Genomic DNA, 20531 nt, shown 5'->3' with positions numbered 1-20531 from the left:
GCTTTCTCACAGCGCAGACATAGACCCTGCCAAAGGGTCTTAGTATTCTCAGCTGCCTTTAGAGATCCTTTTTCTAACAACCTTTACTTTCCTTAGTAAGTCATGTAAAATATAGCATGTTTACTTACTTTGCTGAAAGTGTCGTATTGAGCAAACTAACGTTTAGAGACCGAGTTTGGGGCTGAGAATGTGGCCCGGTGGGTGAAGCGCATGGCTGGCATTGCATGAAGCCCTGCGTTTGATCCACCATATCATCTGCATTCACGCATGCAGCGGGGTACAGCTTAAGCAGCATGCCCCAAAATAAAACCCTGCAATTTAATGCCTCATATTTTTAATACTAGAGAGGCTTCAAAAATTACCCTTTGGTGTATACAATCTAAAACTGAACCCATATCACCTTTAGCTCACTTATTTACATAATTATACAAAGGAGTATATGACTCCTCTTAAAACTGTCACATAGAATTTACCACCAGTAATAACTGGTTATGTAATGTGTCTGAGATGCTTACATCATTGTGTGCATTCACATTTTATATACAATGGAAAGTATAATTTATATTTAGGCTTACTGATCATTAAAAGATAATATTTTGGGAAAGCGTGTTAGGTATATAGAATACACACAGTAATTTAATAAACTGACTGGAGGCAGGCAGGTCATAAGAACAAGGTCATTTTCACCTCTCTGGGCTATAAGAAACCCTGTTTTCAAAACAAACAAACAAACAAACAAACAAACAAACTACTGCCTTTTTGTGACAAATCACTGATTTCCTACTGACTTGTAATATGAGTGTCATTGAGATTTAGTGGATGTAATTAACTGGGTTTTCATGATAAGCAGTATAGATTAAAGCACGTATTTAGGTTAAAAAGAAATTACCAATCTTAACATACAGCCAAGGCAATTATTTAACTGTTTGTTGAACTCAACAACAAGGCAACCATCTCAAACACATGTGTGACATTGTCTCGCCTCTGAACAACTCCAGGAGGTGGACAGTGTTCCCAACCCATGCTAGAGACTGGAGCTTGCTCAGGCAGAGGACTCATAGCTACAGCAATGCCAGGCAGAGTCTTAGGCAAAGGATGGTGGGGGGCGGGGACACCTCTGTAACAAGCTTTCCAACTCTGCCCATTGCCTCGTTCAGCCAGCTTTGAGAACCCTGTGTGAAGGTCTCTAGCACAGACGTCCACATCACTTCGGAAAGAACGTCTTCAAGAAAAGCTCTGGCATGAGACGAAACGACCAGCAAAAGGAGTCTGGTACAAAGTCGTTACCGTAATGTTTGAAGGACATTTTTTTTTTTTTTACGATTTTAAAACTAAGGTTAATTTTCCCATCTTAAAAGTTGATTTGTTTTATGTATTTTATTATGTGTATGTGTGTCTGTACACATGTGTGTGGGTGCCCGCAGAGGCCAGAAGAAGATGCGGGATACCCTGGAGCTGGAACTACAGGAGGCTGGTTGTGAGCCATCTGTAAGTGTGTGGAGAATGGAACCCTGGTTCCGTGGAAGAGCAGGAGGTGCTCTTAACCATGGAGTCACCTAGCTTTCCAGTCCCTGGCTGAATTTCTTTATGAGAGTGCATGTGTATTTGGGTACATGTGTCCATGTGGAGACCAGAGGACAACCTCAGGTCATTCTTAAAATGCCATCTCCTCCTACAACAGGGTCTTTCATTGGCCTAGAGCTCACCAATTAGCCTCAACAAAAGAGCCGGCAAGCTCTGGAAATCTTCCCGACTCTGCTTCGCAGGTGCTGGAGTTACAGACACACACACCACCAGGCCTGGTATTGTCACTTGGATTCTGGGTATCAAACCCAGGTCCTCACGCTTGCACTGCAATTCTCAGTGGCTGCCAGGCACTTCCAGATTCCTAGTTACTTTTCATCACATAGAAATAAATATCCAAGAAGATGGCCCGGCTGTAAAAATCACCTGTATTGGGACTCAAGATGGAGACCCTCAAGCTGGTCTCTGAACCTACTGGGGCCGTTTGCTTACTGCTGGGAGCATCGAGGCTCAGAACCAAGGGAGATGTTAGGAGGCAAGAGACTTTTTCAAACCATCTGTAAATTTGAATGTTTGTCCTTCAAACCCAAGAAGCCAGAGAGATTCCCCTAACAAAGGCAAAAAGGAGAAATCCAGGGGTTCACAGATCACTAAGAAGTGTATCTAAGGGTCCCATATCCTTTGGGTCCCACTGGCACACCTGTGTGACAACCCAGAAGGTTAACAGCCTCCCATCAGCCGCAGGCCTTCCTGGTCCCCACAGGAGGAGGAGGAGACAACCTCCACCCCCGCAATAGAGTCCATCCCACTCCAGGAATGAAGCTGCCTGCTGCCCAACATATACCCAGACCGGTTTCATCTGCTTCCAAATCCATTTTGTGTCTTAACTTCTGCCAAGAACAAAAACTTAAACACACATGCGCATCATGCGTGCACGGGAGGAGAGAATCAGGCTGGGACTTTAAGCTGAAAAACACCCAACAGAGAGGGGAGAGGAGGGGCAGGCCGGCTGCTGACCCTCAGGACCTGAAGACTGCCCCAGGAGCCAGCACACCTGTCTCTGGTATCCTCACAGTCTCTGCCTGCTACGTGGATGTAGGGTCGGATGTGAGGGAAGACCTTTGAAGTGGGACCTCTCCCGTCTCTCCAACACCCTACCTATCGTATTCACTTTAATTGCCAACTCACTCAACCCTGCCTCAGAGCGGCACAGAGTGGCCTTCACTGCCTGCAGGAAGCAGAGCCTTGGCCCTAACACTGGGAGGAACTCTGTTCCTTGCTCATCCTCTCTTGGCAATTCCAGAATGAATCAAACAGTCTTGGAATGGCACAGGGCTCGCGGTGGGTGCAGACAGCCTGCAGGCTGCCTGTGGCTACCCCACAAAAGAGCTTGGGGGTGGAGCCTCCTTCTTAGGACCCCGCACTGTCTCTTCCAGGGCCTGAAGCCAGATGCTTGAATCTGGGGACCAGAAAAACAGCTCTGCTCCAGAAACCAGAAGGAGCTTGAGGCTCCATCAGCCCTGCCCAATATGCCCTAGAGTTGGAATAATGGCCCACCCCACCTCTGTGTTACCGTTATCTATACTTTATCCAAACCACGGAGAGCTGAGGATTCACTCCGCTTATACCTACCCAGTGGAATCCCACTGTCTCCTGGAATTAACTTGCTTCACAAGTCACTCAACACAGAACGCCAGCTAAATCCTGGGCCCTTCAAAGATGCCATTCAAGCTCTGAAGCAAGAGTTCAGCTTCTGGAGAAGGGACACCAACTGAAAGTGCAGCAGCACAGACCACCGGCAAATCCAACCCGAGTGCCATGCCACCGCCAGGAGGTGAGAAGACAATCACAACCTGCTTTGGAATAAGAAGCCTTGTAGCATCCACCTCTGTCCCACTCATACAGAGCATGATAATGACAGTGGGGTAATATGACAAGAAGAGAAAAACTTTCCACCAGGCAGTGGTGGCACACACCTTTAATCCCAGCACTTGACAAGGAGGCAGAGGCAGACAGATCTCTGAGTCTGAGGCCAGCAAATTCTAGGACAGCCAAGGCTACACTGAGAAACACCACCACAAAAAAACAAACAAACCAAAAAGCAAAAAAAGAAAAAGAAAGAAAAGGAAAACTTCTATCTTGATAACTGTTGAATCCTTGTGAAGAGGAGAGAAAAAAAATTCCAACACCAAATAGATGTCTTTGGCATATTTCAGGTTAGGTACCCAGAGAAACTACAGACCTCTACAGACACAGGAACGCCTCCCAAAAGCTGTCCTGATTTTTATTTATCTTTTGATTTTGTTTTCCACTATAGCCTAGGATGGCTTGGAACAGCTGACCATCCTACCTCAGCCTCTGGAGGGCTGGAATTACAGGTATGCACAGCCATGCCAAGAGATGCCCTTCTGCAGAAAGGAAATGCTCACGTTTACATTAGTAACCTGCTGTGGGATATTCTGTATGTTAAATGTGTTGCTCTGTTTGGTTAATAAATAAAACACTGATTGGCCAGTAGCCAGGCAGGAAGTATAGGCGGGACAAGAAGAGAGGAGAATACTAGGAAGTGGAAGGCTGAGTCAGAGAGAGACTGCCAGCCGCCGCCATGAGAAGATGTTAAGATACTGGTAAGCCACGAACCACGTGGCAACTTATAGATTAATAGAAATGGGTTAATTTAAGATATAAGAACAGTTAGCAAAAAGCCTGCCACGCCCATACAGTTTGTAAGCAATATAAGTCTCTGTGTGTTTACTTGGTTGGGTCTGAGCGGCTGTGGGACTGGCAAGTGAGAGTGATTTGTCCTAACCATGGGCCAGGCAGGAAAACTCTAGCTACAGTAACCAGATGCAAACAAGGCCTTTTTCTGCCTGGTACCTCACCACAACCAGGTGCTTTCCACAAGAAGGAGCTGGAGGGCTGGCTGGGGCAGGGCTGACTGGAGAGCTGGCTATGGGGGAGGGGGGACTGGGGGACTGGCTGGAGGGCTGGCTGGGGACTGGTTGGGGGGATCTGATGGGTGATGTTGCTCTGTATGCTATGAATGTGTTGCTCTGATGGGTTGATAAATAAAATGCTGATTGGCCAGTAGCCAGGTAGGAAGTATAGGGGGGATAAGCAGAGAAGGAGAATTCTGGGAGAGGAAGGCTGAGTCAGGAGATGCCAGTCCGCCATCCAGGGAGCAGCATGTAACAACACACAGGTAAAGCCACGGAACATGTGGCGACACATAGATTAACAGAAATGGGCTGAGTTTAAGTGTAAGAGCTTGTCAGTCGTAAACCTGAGCTAATGGCTGAGCAGTTTAGCACAGGAAAACTTTCAGCTACAGGGTGCTGGCTGGGGTGCTGGCTGGGGTGCTGGCTGGGGTGCTGGCTGGGGTGCTGGCTAGGGGAATGGCTGGGGTGCTGGTTGGGGTGCTGGCTGGGGTGCTGGCTGGGGTGCTGGCTAGGGGAATGGCTGTGGTGCTGGCTGGGGTGCTGGCTGGGGTGCTGGCTAGGGGACTGGCTGGGGTGCTGGTTGGGGTGCTGGCTAGGGGACTGGCTGGGGTGCTGGCTGGGGTGCTGGCTAGGGGACTGGCTGGGGTGCTGGTTGGGGTGCTGGCTGGGGTGCTGGCTAGGGGACTGGCTGGGGTGCTGGCTGGGGTGCTGGCTGGGGTGCTGGCTGGGGTGCTGGCTAGGGGACTGGCTGGCGGGGCCTGTTGGGGGGGGGGTCTGGCTGGGGCACTGGCATCTTCTCAGGCACAGATGAACACAGGTGGCTGTGACCTGGGAGATTTTAACTGCATGAGATAGTCCCTGTCCGAATGCACATCCTTCAACTTTCCCCAGGTTGGGCCATCTCCTTCCTCCAGAAGCCAAACCTCTCGCTTCTTTACTAAGTTCTACATGAGTTCAGCATTCATCTTGTCCTCAGTGAGCCTCATCTCCAGCACTTTTAGGCACATGATAAAATCTGTCAGCTCTTTTTCTCATGTTTCTGTCTGTTGCTTGTGAGTGTCATAGATGATAGTTACCAAACTTGCAGAGAGAAAATAAACTTAAAATATCCCTCTAAGTCAGTGGTTCTCAGCCTTCCTAGTGCTGCGACCCTTAAAGACAGTTCATGTTGTGGTGACCCCAACCATAAAATTATTTTTGCTGCTACTTCATAACTGTAGTTTTGCTACTGTTATGAATTATAATGTAAATATCTGATATACAGGCTATCTGATATGCGACCCTGTGAAAGGGTCTCAAGACCTCCACGTTGAGAGCCGCTGCATAGCGTTTGTGATACTATTTTTCTGCCTTTATCTTTGTTTGAGGTTTTAGAATACAAAGCAATGATTTTAAAATGCTTTATTAGCAATAGGATAACTATGGCAAGACACTCTCAAGCCTTCACCAACTCTGAGGAACTCCTACCCACCCAAAGTCCAGTCAGTTAAGACTAACTGCTCCACCAAGCTGGTTTCATCAGGTTCTCAGGTCTGGATGGGAAAAGGTGTGTAGCCTTGGAACTTTCTGGATCTCTCGGGCTAAGAGGCAGCCCAACTCTTCATTAGCTATTGCTGCAACTGATAGGGTTTTGGTCTTCATTACAGTTGCATAATACTGTCTTCTGTATGTGCTCCATATTTCTTTGTCCATTCATCTGTGAAGAGGCGCCTAGGCTGATCCCATTCTTAACTATTGTGGCCAGGGGAAGCTAATCCTCTCCTATTTTGTCCGCTGTCTCTTCATTTTGTTGGTTGTTTCCTTGACTATGACATTTGTTTGATATTTCAGTTTGATGTAATTCCAACGGTCAGTTAACAAAACTCTCTAAATAGTCAAATGTTCCAAAATATGAGCTCTTGTAGATAATTTAAAGTCAGCAAATCAGGCGAGGCTCAGAGTATTAATGATACAATGATAAGGAGGAGGAAAATGGTAACAGTGGCCATCTAAGTAACTGTTTAGTTTTGTGTCCTACCCCCTCCCCATTGGTCCATAGGTTAAAGGTTTAATAATCAGTCCAGGGAGCTTCTAGGGTAATGAAACCTTAGAAGATGGGGCCTCATAGAAGGACATTAGGTCATTAGACACACTCCCTTAAAGTGGCTATTGGGACCCTCATCTCTTTCCTTCTCTTTCTTATCTGGGGTATGACGTAAGCGGCATTCCTCCATGACGCACTCACCACCATGATAGTGCCTCATCACAGGCCCAAAGTGATGGAGACATTTGATCATGATCTAAAAGGCAGGAAACTGTCAACAAACAAACAAACCAAGCAAGAAGTGATACCCCAACTTTTCCTTCTTTTAAAGCGATTACCTCCGCTCTTCAGTCAGTCATGAAAAACTAAGACAGCACGTGGTTGGAATCAAGCAGTCTTCTGAAGAGAGATGCGGATGCCACGGGTTCAGTGTGAAATGAAGTCTTGTTTTGATTGGGAACTCTCCAGAAGCTGAGACGTAAGTGTATTGAGGGAAGGAGACACAGAGCTCAATAAAGACCTGTCAAGTCAAAGGCTACACTGATGGCAGCCACTGTGGTGACTGCTCAAAGAGGCATGTGCTGTGCTGTAGGACGTCTTCTGGGACACCAGGGTAAGTGGCCACAGCTCAGTGTGAAACCTCAAGTTTCCATGGAGTGAGGCTACAATGGGCATCATGAGTTTTAGTGGGTGGCACTCTTCACGCAGGGAAGCCAGGCCCAAGCCCCCCACCACAGGGACTTCCACGGGGGACGCATGCTTCTTCTTGGCTGAAACACAGAGATCAAGGTCTCTCTGCCAGTCCCCCACGCCCATTCCAGGGACATTAGCACTGGTATTTTGGTTAATTTCAAGTGTGGGAAAGATTAGTTCTGCCTGCCTAAGATTCCGTTTCAATTGGCCACGCATGTCCTTTTCACTTCCTGACTTTCAAAGCATACAGGACTTAATTATTAAGGAACCTCCCTGTTCCACTTGCCCTGGAGGCTCGATTTTTCTGGAGAGGGGTGGGGGTAGGGGAGTAAAACAGGGAGCTTAGCCCCTGAATGCACTGCCTGTATGGATAGTTATAATCGACTCCAGGATCCACCTAAGAATGCCCAAATCAGTGGATGTTCAAGTCCTTCACATAAAGTAGTGTGCACAGCATTTGCATCTAATTTATTTCTCCCATATACATACAGATCATCTCTAGATCACTTATAATAATACACTGCAAATGCTCTGTAAATAGTTGATATATTGGGTTGTTTCGGAAGAATAACAGGAAAAGGCAGCACATGTTTAGTACAGAGACAATAGTTGTAGACCCTGTCACTACCAAGGGCTGACTATATTTCATTGTTAGAATCTCTCTCTCTCCTCTCTCTCCTCTCTCTCTCTCTCTCTCTCTTCTCTCTCTCTCTCTCCCTCCCTCTCTCCCTCTCTCTCTCTCTCTCTCTCTCTCTCTCTCTCTCTCTCTCTCTCTCTCTCTCAGACAGGGTTTCTCTGTGTAACTCTGGCTGTCCTGGAACTCACTCTTTGGACCAGGATGGCCTTGAACTCAGAGATCCGCCTGCCTCTGCCTCCTGAGTGCTGGGATTAAAGGTGTGCGTCACCACTGCCAGGCTCATTGGTAGCAACTCTTATTACATGCCTTTTGAGGCTGAGGGGAGTCCTGCAGATGAGGTGGGGGTGGGGTGGGGAGTACCAGACCCTGTTCTAGATACAGAAGGGCTTTGATGAACCAAGTCTTCACCCCATGCATCTCTCTAGTTGAGGAGAAGGAGGCGATATCCAAGTGAGCAATTAAGTATATGTCAGGAATTGATGGAGGTGAGGAAGTGATGGTGAGGAAGTGATGACAGTGAGGAAGTGATGGCAGTGAGGAAGTGACAGTGGTGAGGAAGTGACAGTGGTGAGAAAGTGACAGTGGTGAGGAAGTGATAGCAGTGAGGAAGTGACAGCAGTGAGGAAGTGACAGCAGTGAAGAAGTGATGTTAGTGAGGAAGTGACGGCAGTGAGGAAGTGACAGCAGTGAGGAAGTGACAGCGGTGAGGAAGTGACAGCAGTGAGGAAGTGACAGTGGTGAGAAAGTGACAGGGGTGAGGAAGTGACAGGGGTGAGGAAGTGATAGCAGTGAGGAAGTGATGACGGTGAGGAAGTGACAGCAGTGAAGAAGTGATGTTAGTGAGGAAGTGACGGCAGTGAGGAAGTGACAGCAGTGAGGAAGTGACAGTGGTGAGAAAGTGACAGGGGTGAGGAAGTGACAGGGGTGAGGAAGTGATAGCAGTGAGGAAGTGATGCCAGTGAGGAAGTGATGACGGTGAGGAAGTGACAGCAGTGAGGAAGTGACAGTGGTGAGAAAGTGACAGGGGTGAGGAAGTGATAGCAGTGAGGAAGTGATGCCAGTGAGGAAGTGATGGCAGTGAGGAAGTGATGACGGTGAGGAAGTGACAGCAGTGAGGAAGTGACAGTGGTGAGAAAGTGACAGGGGTGAGGAAGTGATAGCAGTGAGGAAGTGACAGCAGTGAGGAAGTGACAGGGGTGAGGAAGTGATGGCAGTGAGGAAGTGATGGCAGTGAGGAAGTGACAGCAGTGAGGAAGTGATGGTGATGAGGAAGTGACAGCAGTGAGGAAGTGATGGCGGTGAGGAAGTGACAGCCGTGAGGAAGTGACTGACAGCAGTGAGAAAGTGATGGCAGTGAGGAAGTGACTGGCAGTGGTGAGGAAGTGACAGCTGTGAGGAAGTGACTGGCAGTGGTGAGGAAGTGACAGCAGTGAGGAAGTGATGGTGGTGAGGAAGTGACAACAGTGAGGAAGTGACAGCAGTGAGGAAGTGACAGGGGTGAGGAAGTGATGGCAGTGAGGAAGTAATGGCAGTGAGGAAGTGACAGCAGTGAGGAAGTGATGGTGATGAGGAAGTGACAGCAGTGAAGAAGTGATGGCGGTGAGGAAGTGACAGCCGTGAGGAAGTGACTGACAGCAGTGAGAAAGTGATGGCAGTGAGGAAGTGACTGGCAGTGGTGAGGAAGTGACAGCTGTGAGGAAGTGACTGGCAGTGGTGAGGAAGTGACAGCAGTGAGGAAGTGATGGCGGTGAGGAAGTGATAGTGGTGAAGAAGTGATGGTGGTGAGGAAGTGACAACAGTGAGGAAGTGACAGTGGTCAGGAAGTGACAGCGGTGAGGAAGTGACTGACAGCGGTGAGGAAGTGACTGACAGCGGTGAGGAAGTGACTGACAGCGGTGAGGAAGTGGCTGACAGCGGTGAGGAAGTGACTGACAGCGGTGAGGAAGTGACTGACAGCGGTGAGGAAGTGACTGACAGCGGTGAGGAAGTGACTGACAGCGGTGAGGAAGTGGCTGACAGCGGTGAGGAAGTGGCTGACAGCGGTGAGGAAGTGACTGACAGCGGTGAGGAAGTGACTGACAGCGGTGAGGAAGTGACTGACAGCAATGAGGAAGTGACTGACAGCAGTGAGGAAGTGACTGACAGTGGTGAGAAAGTGACTGACAGCGGTGAGGAAGTATGAACTAGTCTGAAAAGAGAGAGAATGATGGTGGGAATGCTGCTTGAATAAGGGTCCCAGACTGAGGCAGGAGGGGAGCAAGCACTGTCAAGGCATGAGGGAAGGACTTGGGGAAGAGCTTTCCAGACAGAGCCAAGGCAGGGCAGAGACCCTGAGCAGGAAGGCTGTCCCTTCCTTTCACAAAGAAAGACGCTGCCTAGATTTCTGTTGCAAAGGCTCCTTTCCAATCCAGCTCCTATTGGACCCTAAGACCCTTCGCTGCCTTTTCCCAGGGGGGAGGGACAGAGCGGTGGTCTGGAGGGATCCAAGAGAGATTCTGACAGGTTGATCGAACGGCCTTCTATTCAGAGTCTTGCAAAGGAAAGCAAGCACACCCACAAAGGAAGATCCTTTGAGCCCAGCCCAACCTCTAGCTAATGCCCTGGAATTTCTTATCTTTGAACTCAAGGTGGGTAAGCCCAGATGTGGCAGCTGGGGCTTTTCAGTTACCAGTGGACCGTTTTCAACCTGTCCCCTGGGCCAGGTCACCTGGAAGCGTAAGTACGGAGAAGAAGCAGCCTGTGGTCACCAACCCACCACTCATCACCCCGTCACACTGCTATATCGTCAACCCAGGCATCCACGCCTCTCCACAACCAGAGTAGCGTGGCTTCAGGCTTCCCCTGTTTAAGAGAAACGAGGAACAGAAGCAACTACTGGCATTAGCGAGGTAGCTCATTAAGCAAACTGCTCACCACACAAGGGCAAGGACCTGAATCGGGCTCACAAAATGCCCAGGTAAAGCTCAGTGGGGTAGCCTGGCCTGGTACACAGCAGAGGACCACAAAAATAGCCGGCTTTAAACAAGGTAGAAGGGGAAGGCCAGGACCCAAGGTTCTCCCCTGCCCTTCCCATTGACACCATGACACACAAATATCCACATCCACATGAATACCCATCCACACATACTCATAGATCTCACACCCCCGCCAAAAAAGAATGGGGTAAAAAGGAGCAACTAACTACGCATTCTCTGCACCAGACCTTCCAGTGCAATCCTAAGCCTGTAGGGAGTGGGGTGTTAGCACTCTTGCAGGTAAGTGCCTGTCCAATCCTTTCTGCTGGCTGCCTTCTGAATATCTGCCTGCAAGGAACCTTCTCCCGTCAGTTATCTGTCTGTCAAGGCTGCTGCTTCCTTCCCCGGGGTATTTTTCTGTACAAGCTGCCACTTCTCCTGACCAAAGTGTCTGCTAGGCCAAACAGCTCTCTCCCCCTCACCTCACTGAGGGGAATGGGGGACCTGCTTGATTAGACTTGCAAAGATCCTAGGTGGAAGGGTCATCTGGTAGCTACAGGGGAGCTGAGGTCCAGGTGATTCAGACAGCGTCCCAGGGGAGGGGAATGTCTCAAGAAACATGTTCTGAGATGAAACCCAGTGTGCATGTGACTCTCACCGCTGCCTACAAGATCCAACACTGGCTGTGCCACAGGGCCTGGCATCTCGCGCCGATGCACCCTCCTCCAGGGGTGACTCTAGTTTTGTACCAATGGCATTTAAGGCAAATCTCGTAAAGGATCCCACTTGCCCCTTATTTGCAGTGAGTTAGAAACAGTTCTCCTAAGTCAAGGGGCTTTGCTTTGGGGAAGAGCTTGTTTGCTGCTTTACTTGTTTTAAAATGACAATGTTGGGAGTTAGCGGACTGTGATGAAATCTTGGCTCTGCTACTTATCCGCTAAGAGACCAAAACGAGTCAACGCACTTATCTAGGCTTCCCTTCCCTTATCCCCTCAAAGTACAAGGATGAGGTCCGTCTTCACAGGACTGCCGGAGGGTTGCATGGACAATGCAGTGCTGGGCTCGAGGCCTGGCATACAGTAGGTACTCTGTAAACAACTGTAACTCTCCATCTCTGGAAAGGGCAAAGGCAGTCGCTGCTGCCTCTTGGCACTGAGCAGGCTGCTCTCCTGCCCCTTGTCCACAGCTGCCTCCCTGAAAGGTGGAGTAGGAAGCCGTGTGGAGTTTGCATCTCTGAGAAGTGAGAAGGAAATCTTTGCCTTGTTTCGTGAAGGGTACCTGCTGCTCGTGTGTGCTCACGCCCTTGTACCTAAACACAAGGCTGCATTTGTGAAACCAGGGGAACAAAACGAACACCATACAATACCACCTTCAGACAAGCCTCTCAATTGTTTTCTCCTACATTCAAGACCTGAGTGGTGTGTCTGTGACAAGGGGATTGGCCGCCCATGTAAAGCCCACCTATAGAAGGCCACCTTGTTGTTCCCCTCTGGGGAGGAGAGCTAAGCTCCCCCGACCCCTTTCTTTTATTGTCAAGGACCACCCACTGGAACTAGCTGGCAAGTTGCCACAGTCCAGCAGGGTGAGAGCCAGCCTGCTGTCCCAGCCTCTGTGTCTGCAACAGAAGCCTATAGAAGAAAAATCACCTGACTGGGTTGTCACCTGGCATGATGGGGCCTTACAGATGGCAGGCCACCAGGAGTCTCAAGGTCTGAAGGACGGGTTGCAGACCTGCCTAGGTGGTGGTGATACCCTGGAATGTAACTCCGAGCGGTAAGACAGCAAATGAGTATCCAAGAATCCTTGCCCGCTACAAAACATCCTTTCATAATGACAGAGGTGAACGGCCTTGAACAGCCATGACTTTATGTGGTTGCATTTGCAAAAGGGGGCGCTGTGCTAACTGACATGTTAACACATCGCCCTCCCTTGAGTGCAGCTATGGAAGAGGGAAGCCGCTCCTGTAACTGCTGGAAGATGACAGTCACTTCAGAAAGAGCATCACGTGGGAGAAGTGATTTGTGAGATAATTAAGGGCAGCCTCTGCTTTCATGGAAAACCAATAAACCCAGAACCCCCCAATTTTCCTCTCCAATTAACTGTGACCCATACCTAATAAACCTGCTGGGATTAAAATGTTAGGTAAGCACAGACTAGTAAAGGCACTTGGCTTAGACTAATCTGGAAAAATATTGGCAGAGCCAGGGAAAGTGGTGGTGGGGCTTTCTTCAGGACTCCATGTCTAGCTTTTTCTGGGTGGGGTCTTCCAGAGGCCAGCCATTTTCAACCATCTTTACCTCCCATCCTGTGTGATGTCCATCTCTTGGGAGCCCAGGAGGTTTGGGGGCAACTGTGAAGCTCAGTGACTTGGTTGCCCCTACAATACATCTCCCCTTACCTGCTACTCTGAGACAGACTTCAAAGTCATCTAAACCTACTGTAGACGTTTATATATCCAGAGATATGCAAGAAAGCAAATGCAACCATTGAGCAAAATGCTAAATTCAAGCACGTTTCCTGAACATACTCTCCTCTCTCTCTCTCTCTCTCTCTCTCTCTCTCTCTCTCTCTCTCTATCTCTATCTCTATCTCTATCTCTATCTCTATCTCTCTCTATCTCTCCAGGGTGTCTCTATGTAGACTAGGCTGGCCTCAAACTCACAGCAATCCTCCTGTCTCTGCTTCCCTAGTGCTGGGATTAAAGGTGTTCGCCACCATATCAGACGTTTCTCTAATTCTCAAGAGAAATCTGATGGAGTTGAGAGAGGAACAAAATCATCTACTCATCCCTTCCCCCCTGAAAAATATTCAGTGACTGATCTTAGAAACATGTCCGAGAACCAGACTCAAGAGATTCTGCTTTCAATTCAGAAACTCTTAAAAGAAAACGCAAAGAGAAATACTTTGACTTTAGTATCTCACATCTCCAGCATGCTTAATCACCCACAGAGGAAAAAAAATGAATTTTCAGAAAGAAACTAGGGAACAGCTCACACAGGCAGATGCAAAAGAACATTCTGGATTGCTGGACTGCTGGCTCAGTCTTTGGCTTTGACTCAGTCTGAGCTTTTGTCTCCCCTGGTTCAAGAAGTACTTCTTAGCTGATGCATTAACATTGGGATTGCTCTGCGTTTCCCTTCCGGCCAGCAACGGACTGCCGGATGCTATGGACTCTCCCAGCAAACATTAGAAAAGGACTCATGAAGAAAGCTGGCAAAGCTCATGCCATGATGCCAGGGGTGTAGCATGTGTGCAGTAATAGGCCATGAAAGGATGGAGGCTCCAGCCTGGCCACACTTCCTCACCCTCCTCTTGCCTAACATCATTCAAACTCATTTGAGAAGAAGAGTGTTCTTTTGCCACACTTCTCAGCGCTTGGCTTCTTTGGGGTTACTTTTCGTCAGGACTAGTTACCCTGCACTCTCTGTTGCTTTCTCAACATGTTCTCTGGCAACTGGAATGAATTCACTGTGCATTTTTACTGCTATGATTTCTGCTTTCTGCCCAATAATCCTGTCCCAAACATCAAAGGCCTCCTTTGAAGATAAGGCCAAGTTCGTCATTAGGAAAAGAGAAGTTATTCCCTAGCTCTATTTGAGAAGACAGTAAGAAGCAGAATCCCTCTGGTTTTTGTGAGATAAACAATGCCTGGTACATCAGACCACAAGGCATTCACAGTGATACCACTGACAGAGACATAAACACTTGGCATTCCTCACCCAAACCTACACAGGACTTCTCCACAGCAAGCTCAGACTCCATATCTCTTGGTTAATGATCTGTCTCCAACATATCTGACAAGGTTTGCTTTGGGAGAGGGGGTTTACATGGCCACCACAAGCTTTGCCTCCAAGAGTGTATGAGCTGCTAGGAACAACCTGAATTCTACCTTCCATCTGAAGCTGGACTCCTCCAGAACTAATGGATGAGAAACCCTGCCATCTCAGTGGTAACAGAACATGAGAAAACAGCTGACTCAGCAGGCTAGAGAGAGAAGACAATGAGCAGAAAACCTCATCTATGTCTTCTCCATCTTCCCTGCTACCCTCAGGTGGATGCTGACCAGACTTCATGGGTCATGGAGTCCACGAAGCCTGTTTCCAGACAGAAGCCAAAGAGAGCTGTTTCACCCTGCGAACAATGGGAATCGAGAGTGTTCTGAAGTCCTTGCTGTTTCTAAGTGCGGTGCTATAAACCACAGCAATCCCTTATTAATCCATTTTATGGATAAGAAAAGAGAAGAAAAGCATTTTTTTTCTAAGATCACAGGCCTCTTTCATTTCCCAGTTACCTACCTCCTTGCTAGAACTCATAAGCAATAAAGAACAATGATTATATTTTATAAAACCATTATCTTTGCATCCAGCAGTACTCGTTCATTAACATTCATAAAGTACTTCTTAAAAATATATAAGCAGGCCTCATACTTAATAAGAATGGGGCCCTGGATGGCAGAGTAGGAGACAAAGAATAAACTCATCAGAAATCAATGGTCAGCTATATGTGGTCAACCTAGAGCAGAAGGTATTAGTATCACAAAGTGGGATGGAGCACATATAAAAGGCTGAGAGATTTGAGGTTTTTATAATTTATTTTATGTGCATTGGTGTGAAGGTGTCAGATTCCCTGGAACTGGAGTCACAGACAGTTGTGAGCTGCCGTGTGGGTGCTGGGAACTGAATTTGGGTCCTCTGGAAGATCAGTCAGTATTCTTAGTCAAGGAGCCATTTTAAAGCTGAGTGGCAAACTGGGTAAGGGACTGTTCCATGGGATGGATAATATGGTGGGTCGTGGTGAGGGGGTGACAGGTGGACAGTGGGAATTGTCAAGTATGGTCGTAGTGGGACTGAAGAGGGGATGTCAACATAAACGAAAGAAAGAGCAAGGGAGATGGGGCCAGAGTGAAGAAGGAGGCTAATGGTGAGGATGCAGGAGAGATGAGGGCAGCAGCTGGAGGCAGGGTGCCTGGAATCTCAGGGCCTGTGCTGGAAATGCCTGACACATCCTTAGAGCTTCTGCCTGAATCCCACCTCCCCACCCTAACCAACCCTGAGGGATCCAAAGAGCCAAAATTCTTCCCTAGGAAAGCTTTTGTAAGCATGGATTTCGAGATTCAAACCAAACATGCTCTACTAGCTCACCTACTCCAAATATTTGATTCAAGCTCACCAATTATAAAAATATTACATGTTAGGGCCCCATAGGAGAGCATAGTTAGGATGTGATTTATTCCATCAACACTTGTTCATTTATCTGTGTATTCCTTCAACAGCAATGTGATAGGATAGATGCAGTTTCTGTGAGTCTTTGGTCAAATTATAAAGATACTTCAGAGATGTCCGGTGACAACAGTCAACACTTGTATCACAGCTGCAAAAAGTACATATGCACAAATGAAAATCGAGAAGTTGGTTATAGGATGGGATTATGGGTAATTATCAAAACATTTTTTGTGAGTAGTAGTAGTAGTAGTAGTAGTAGTAGTAGTAGTAGTAGCTGTTTATATAATCAATAAAAACCAAGGGGAATTGCTCTTTGATGAAGAAAACTGACTCTCCTGGGAGAAGGAAGTTCCTATCTTGGTATCTGAAGCATCATAAATATTTGGTGGGTGCAGAAATGACAAGGAATTACATGTGTTAAAGTCAATGTGTTTTCAAAGTGGAAGCCCTATCACTCTTTTCTATCCCTCTTCCATTTCCATTCCCCTCCCCCAAAGCAAGGGAGCTTAGAGTATGGAGGAAAGAAAGCCAACTCCCAATGTATAATGACATCTTTTGAAGCCTGATTAACTCTTTCTTATTCGGAGACCAGAAAATACTAGACAGTAATTACCTAGTGCAGTTGGGTCTTCAGCTGTTGTTGGAAAGACCGAGACAAAACCCCAGTCATTAAGCCTATCAGTGACTGCCGAAATTTGAACCCAGACCCCCCAGGGCCCTTGGAATACTATGATCCTCAGGCTCACTTCTTGCCCTCTTTTCTTAAACCCCAGGAGCCCGTGAGGAAGTCAACAGAATTACTTCATGAATAATCTCCTATTCATGTCAGGCCATGGAAACCACAGAGAGGCCTCTGAAGAGAGCAGGGATCTCATGCCACTGGGGGAAAAAAAAAAAAAAACACTTCAAAGACAGTAAAATCTCTGGACCATTTGGAGGATGGAAAGGGACATAAATTACACCCTTTATCTTGAATTGGCCAACCAGCTAGCAGCTAAGCAGGTTCCTCTCATGGTTTTCCCCTAGACTCTTCCTCCCCAGCTGTGGTCAAAGAACTTGCCCATCCTGGACTCTGTCAACATCCACTTCCAATTGCCCATGATTTGGCCTCTTCCTCTGAGTGAAAGTCTCTTACAGTGCTGTGCTTCTGAGATATCATAAAAGTGGGTCAAAGGGGCAGTGTCTGAGATCTCAGTCCTTGGATTTCACAGGTATAGACAGCCTCTAACCAATTCCTGAAGGGACAAATACTCAGTCTCTACAAGGGCTGGCAGTGTTAGCCAGAGGCACAGGGAGAGAACTATAAGTTCTCCCCCCCCCCCCCCGACTTTGCATAAACTCTCTCCAAAAACTCATCTAGCTGGGAAATCATAACTTCACTGCTGTTTCCACCTCAACTCTGTCCCGCTGACCCCAGAGTGCTTCCAGATTACCATGGGAACCTTCTGGGTCTCAATTATGAGACCATTAAAAAGGGCCAATTATAAGACCTCAGAGTGCTCCTGGGAAACCTGTTACACACCTCAAAATGGCCAACCCCTCGCCTCAGAGTCTCTTTAAAAAAGTTCAAGAAACAGGCCATCCAGATGGATGGGCATCCAAGGCCCTCACGTTGGTCCAACAGGATCTTTTTAATGTTTCCACACTATTCTTTAAAAAAAAAAAAAAAATGGGGACAGACTTATTGGCCAAACCAAAGATATGCAAAATAGAAAGAAAGAAAAGAAAATCCTCCCCGACTCTGGGCTACTTGCTTAGAATTAGCACCCAGTGGTAGAATAAATCAGAGGTGTTTACATATTCAAGAATTTTAAAGCTACGTTCATTAAAGGTCTGTGCTTACAAAATTCTGTACAACAAAGAGCTAGGTGATAAAAATGTGCTCGCAACACGGGCCAGAAACAACATTCTTGTCACTTCATCCAGTAAGAGGTAACTCCAGTTCAAAAGCTTATGGGAAGGGAGCTGGCAGGGAAGGGCTAGGAGAGCCCAGAACACCTCACCACACCCAGAAAGTGCCTGTTTGGGATTGCTGTTATGTGATTTGCGTATTCTTAGACGCAAGTGCCACATCTCTAGAGGGGCACAACGCTTGTTTCAAGGGCCCGGGCCTGGGTCATCGCCACAGGTCGACAAAACCACCTCCAAGGCTCCTTTAAGCCCCCCCAGGTCTGCCTGCCTCCCACCCCTTATTTTCCACCTGGAAAAGTAACAGACAGGCCCTTCCAAACCCAGCAGTCACTCCCCCACCTTCTCATAGTTAACAGAAACAAAATCCCCAGAACACAAGCCCAGTGGGATACTACACAGACACACACACACACACACACACACACACACACACCCATCTTGCTGATCCTTCAGGCCCACAAACACCTCTGGGTGCCAATTCAGTATCTCCCATCCACTGTCCAGCCAAGGGGATTCTTTGGGGGCAGTTTAGCTTTGGGTCTCCTTCGGTCCCTTATTTAGGATTTTCCCTTTCAAAACGCCGGTGGTAACTTTTCCCCCAAAGAGGCAAATGGGTGTTGACTGTGGGCTTGTTCCCACCGCCTGGCTGGGCAGCCAGGGCACAGTGTCAGCCCGAATTCGGGGTAAGTTTTGGGAAGATGTCTGCGCCCTCCTCCCACTGGAGCAGCTTCCGGGAACCGCGGGAGCAAAAGCACCCAGCCCCGGCTAGAGAAGGAGGCGCGGCGGCCCTGAGCCGGGCAGCGGAGCAGGAGCAGTGGCGGCCCCCGGGAACTTGGTGCAGTGTCAGGCCCTGACACTAGCCGGAGCCGGTTGAGCGCTCGGAGCCCCAAAGCCCGAGCCCAGCTCAGCGATCGGAGCTCAAACCGGAGCCCAGCTCAGCGCTCGAGCCCCAGCCCCGGCATCCAAAACCCATCTGAGCCCCAGCAGAACACTCCGAGTCCCCACTGAGCCCCGAGACCGAATCCCAGTCAGACTCTAGGAGCCCCAATCCGGGCCCTAGCCCAGCGCTCGGAGCCCCAGTGGGAGCCGCAGCCCAGCGCTTGGAGCCCGCGCCGGGCAGCACCACTCACAGGAGCTGTCGGCATCGCGGGGCGGGCGGCCGTCTCCCACACGCCTCCTATCCCCAAACCAACAAATAAACACAACTTTTTTTTATGAAAAGAAAACAAACTTCAGTGACATGACTCACCTCTCCAGCAGCCGGAGCCTGGGAAGAGGGCGCCGGGGCTCCGGGTCCCGCGTGGTGGCGCGGAGAGGGCCACACGGCCCCCCGCGCAGCACCGACACCCTCGCACAGCGCGGTGACACACGGGGACACACACCGCGGGAGAGTGGCCGCAGCCGGAGCAACAAAGGCGCCCGAGACCCAGAAGTTGCCCGGCCGAGAAGGAAGGGCTCGGGTGGCCACGGCAAGGACGTGGTGCGAGAGTGTGTGAACGCGGCCGGCCGGAGCTGACACCAGCGAAACCCGGCTCAGGGTCCCCGCTGCAGGAAGCGGGAGCCTTGGTGGCAGCAGCCGCAGCAAGAGGACAAGGCAGGAGACGCCGCGCCCAGCGCACCCAATCCCTCCATATGGAAGACGCTTTTTTGGATGACTGAACTTGCAAACAATTCCTTCTTTTGCTTCTCCTGCCTAGGAGCCTCCCATTACCGCTCGAGGAGGGGAGGGGAGCCGAGGAGGCGGGGAGGAGGGGGAGGAGCGAAAGGGAGCACAGAAAAAGTCTTGGAAAGGAAACTGGGGGAAACACACACACATTCCCCCCAAACTCCAGGACAATTTCCCCCTGAACGCCTACTTTCTTTGCTCCCCGTGAGACTCACTCAGTCCTCCCAACTTCGTGCCCTTGCCCACACCAAAAGTGCTTTCTCCCACTAGCGGGGCGCCCTCCACTCGGCTTAGCTTCACCTTGGACCCTTCCTCTGGTCCTCACTACCCTTCCTATGGCCAATGTATCCTCCCTCAGTCCTTTTCCGGCGCCCATCTCTCAATGTCTCTTTCATTCTGAAAAAAAACAAAAAACAAAACAAAACTACCAGATAAATCAGTAAAAACAAAATCACAATTAATAAAAGCAGGGTAACCTCCCCCGCCCCCCCCCTTCAAAAAAAGTGGGGCGGGACAATTAGGAAAAAAAAAATGATATGAAAACTCATCTCGGCAAAGCCATAGGCAGCCTTCCCGGACTCACTCGGTTGGCTGGGAAGGGTTTACCAGGTCCTTGGCTTGACCTCCATTCATCATCCTAGGAAATGGGGGGGGGGGGGGCGGAGGAGGGGGCGCGGTTCACAGAGTGAGCTCGTTACCTCTGTGTTGGACAGAAAGCATCCACAACAGTAATTTTCAAACCCTTTGTAGCGGAACTTCTTAGGACAAATTGTTACAACCCAGATATGGCTGGGCTCCACCTCCAGTTTCTGATTCAGCAGGTCTGTGCTAGGTAAGAATTACTCTGATTTTCAGGCGTTCTGACACTGCTGGTTCCTCGGGTCCACATTTTAAAAATCTCTATTGCACACGTCCAATGCTGAGCTGAGTGGGCGATACCGAATTAAGAGTCCTTTTCTAAG

The 20531-nt window shown here is 48.8% G+C and overlaps 1 protein-coding gene across 4 annotated transcripts in view; it reads right to left on the bottom strand.

Moving 5' to 3' along the window:
* Positions 1 to 19582, bottom strand: part of Boc (BOC cell adhesion associated, oncogene regulated) — a 76696-nt gene extending 57114 nt beyond the window's left edge. For all 4 annotated transcript variants that reach the window (XM_059277533.1, XM_059277534.1, XM_059277535.1 and 1 more), the window contains exon 1: positions 19153 to 19582. The gene's annotated coding sequence lies outside the window, so the exon portion shown is untranslated. The remainder of the gene's footprint in view (positions 1 to 19152) is intronic.
* Positions 19583 to 20531: the final 949 nt, after the last annotated feature.

The sequence above is a fragment of the Peromyscus eremicus genome, chromosome 12 (assembly GCF_949786415.1).
Source record: "Peromyscus eremicus chromosome 12, PerEre_H2_v1, whole genome shotgun sequence".
Lineage (NCBI taxonomy): Eukaryota > Metazoa > Chordata > Mammalia > Rodentia > Cricetidae > Peromyscus > Peromyscus eremicus.
Note: the sequence above shows the minus strand (reverse complement) of the source record. Positions and strands in the feature narration are given on the sequence as shown.